Raw genomic sequence first — 3,828 nt, forward strand, 5'->3', positions numbered from 1 at the left:
AACTCTTTTTTATTTTAGAAAATCATAGCTTTTGCATTGAATGAAGATTTTGGTATTTTAAGAATATTTTTCGTCTAACTTTTTTTTGAATAACCTAACGTTGCAAGAATAACTTAGATGCTCTAACTGGGCAGTTATATAGTTCTCGTCGTATAACGTATAAGTTTATTTGGCTTCAAGTTAAAATCAGTAGTTGCTTTGCGCGTTAAAAGTGACATCACTGTTTGCTTAATGTTTATGTCCATAATAATTACAATGAATAAAATAATCTTACAAAAATATTGCCGATTCGAATCCTATTCGAAACTGAACGTTTAAATATAAAATGCTTAGTTAGTTTCACAATTCACAAACCATATCTTATAATGACAGATAATCATTTCTATTTTTTGCGATTAGTAATTAGCGTGTGTACTCAAACGTGTTATCCGTTTATGTGCCCAAATGTGTTCTAAATTTACAGGTAAAGATTATGCTATTTGCCCAAATGTGCCCGTACTATGATAATGATTTCAATCTCACTAAATCATCATAAAATAAATCAAAATTAATCAAAATTAATCAAAATTAATAGGTAATAATATTACTTGTAGTAAGTATTTCTGTTGATTGAAAAATTAAACTATAGTTTTGGTGGTAATTATAACTGGTAAGTACAGGTGTGTCATATTTGTGACATACAAATATTAACCATTGGCTTAAGGGACATTCGAAGATAATTAGATTAATAATTTAGGGCATTCAATCTAAGAATAAATAAAGTATAGGTAGTTTATAAAGATAAATTACGTAGTTAAACCTTCTGTTTGTGAATTATTTGATCACACGACAGTTGCTAGATATTTGATGAAATTATGAACAGCTAATTTAGTTATATTTGTTTTATTTAATTTAAATGCTAGTACTTACACGTATACAATATACATATACTGATCTTTCTTATAAATTTTTTGTTCAATTATTTCATAAATTGTCACACATCAACTGATTTGCAGTGTGCTAGGAACACAAACTAATTACTTCGCTAAATTTCTTCGTTGATCTATGACCTATTATAATAATTTAGTTTATTTTTAATTTTAATTTTAATTGTATTTTCCAAAAAAAAAAGGTTGTTAATTTTGATTTAAAAAATATAGTAATCTTTATAACTGTTTTGTATATTCCTATAATGACTTGATAACTTTTTTTTAAGTTCATTTTTTATTTTTCTTATAGTATTTGCTATTTTGTGTGAGTATATGAACTGTATTTGAAATTTCTAATGCATTAGCAACTACATCTTAAGTAAGTAACAAAAAATAAATTATTTTTCTAATATTCGCTGATCGCCAATTTTCTGTGTATTATTTTATAGAACTGTAAGTCAAAAACACAAGTCTAACACAGTGGTGTTAAATAAACCATGAAAGTTATACAATTACGCATTTAAAATTTAATATTATAGTATGTTATTGCAATTTTGCCCACTTTTCATTGGTTAACCCGACTACATAAATAATTTTAAACAAGGTAGTATGTGGTCTGTATATAAATATGCGTATAGGTACTTATTGAAAATAAAATTGAAATTATTCCATTAAAATTGTATAATGGTTAGATTAAAAAATATACTTTGATTTTCAAAAATAGAATAATTTTTTTATGTTATTGTAAATAATTAACTATTCGTTTTTATGCTTTATTTTCAGATTTTTAACTTGAAACTAGGAAATGTCAACACTTATGTTTTTGATAGTTGGTTAACTTTGAGATTTTAAAGAATATAAAACAGAAGTTTCAAGTATACTATATAAGTATATACTTACAATAATAAAATAATAATGTTTCATTATTGATATTATATAATTATCGAACTTATATTATTTAGTGGGTAAATACCTAATTTTCTATTGACAATTGTTGACTTCTCTATCATTGAGTTATAACTAGGGCTTGGATTTTATAGCATTTATGCTGCTACCTACCAAAATATGAGCTAATAAATTCAATACAATGTATAATATAGCCTATAGGTACTATATACAGAGTGATTCTTTTATCATGAACCACTCATTATTTCAAAAAATATTCATGTTTTTTAAAACATTTTTATATAGTTTCAAGTTGTTAAAAAAAACAACGTTTTTATTAAAAAATTATATTTTGAAATATTTTTTATCCTTATATGTTTTAAGTTTTTTACTTTTTTGAATGACAACATAGAGTTTTAATTTCATATTCCAAAGTAGAATATTTTTCTGAGTATTTTGATACTTAATAATCGAATTTAGGGCGAGTAGTTTATGAGTTATACGTATTTAAAGTTTAAACAAGCAGAGTAGTGGACAAACATTTTGCAGGGTTACCTCGTACCACTCCACTCCGCGCAACAAAACTTTAAATACTTAAATCACTTCAAATCAATTTATAATCTAATAATAATATTATTAATTCATCAAGTCACATTAAAAATATGTATTAAATATTAATATATAAATATAATATAAATCCAAGCTCTATTTATAGCGTATTATAGTATTATACACTTAAAATTAAAAATAAATAAATAAATATATTCATATTAAGATTATAGATTAGTTTCACAAGTTCCGGATTATAAAGATTATGAGGAGGGAGAAGTGTACCTAGTAGTCTGTACTTAAAATCGATTCCCTTAAATATTTATTATTAGTTTTAAATCCGTTTATAATATTGCTACTAATATTTCAAATATAATAAAGTATCATATCAATATCTAGCTGTAGTGGTCAATAAATATTGAATAGTCAACAAACTGAAAATCTTTGATCGCTATAACACTGAAGTCTCCGAAGACAAAAATGTGAAAATAGAAATCAATTTCTACCTCCAATAATACGAGTAAAAGACTACAACAATTTATTGATTCAGTATAGGAATGGTGAATGTATAGTATTATACGTACATAAGTAAGTACTATAATATATAGGGTCTCATCGTGCTTGTATTCAGAGATGTTATATTCATTTCATATTCATTTCTATTATTAATATTTTTGGGAAAAAATCTACTACATTAGAGAGCCACTATTTTTATAATTCATTGTATTTTTGGTTTATTCAAACACAAAAAAAAAATTTATTAAAATATTAGCATTTAAGAATTTTCACAAGTTTCAAAATCCAGTGGTTGAGTAATTTATAGAGGTAAATTATGGAAATATTTACCTATATGTTTGAGCTCTATAGCTGCAAATAATGGATAGAGAGGAGTAAATAAAATATATATATGTATGAGTTAGCAACGATACACACGATGAGACACTAATATTATTGTGTAAGTGATAAATTAAAAGAAGGTATCGGGTAAGTATAGTGTTCGTATAACCTATAAGTATCTGTATCAAAATGTTAATGTAATTTTTTTTTAGATTTACGCGCAACTACTATCAATCAAAAACATTCAATGTCGACGATAACCTTCAATATTTTTTTTTTTTTTTTTGTAAGAGATTTTAGTAATTCTTACTATCAAATCTCGGCGGTTATTTGTAATCATATTATTAAGCGTAGATTAAGTGAAAAACCATGTAATACTACTTAATATAGGCTTACCTATATATAATTATAGAATTAAATCAAAAAAAAAAAATGTAGAAAAATCAAAAATTTCAATGGTTTATAAATAGTTTAAAAAAATTCTAAATATTTTGAAAATTTAATCATAAATAGATACCGCTAATATAAACATTTGGTGAAAATTTCAAGTATTTACAATGATTCGTTTTTTAGTTACAGCAATATCAAAAAATCGATTTTTGTCGAAAAGTGGTTATGCGTAAAAATTCCCGTTTTTCTGTTATTTTTT

This window comes from Rhopalosiphum padi, chromosome 1 (genome assembly GCF_020882245.1).
Source record: "Rhopalosiphum padi isolate XX-2018 chromosome 1, ASM2088224v1, whole genome shotgun sequence".
In the NCBI taxonomy this organism is placed as follows: Eukaryota; Metazoa; Arthropoda; class Insecta; order Hemiptera; family Aphididae; genus Rhopalosiphum; species Rhopalosiphum padi.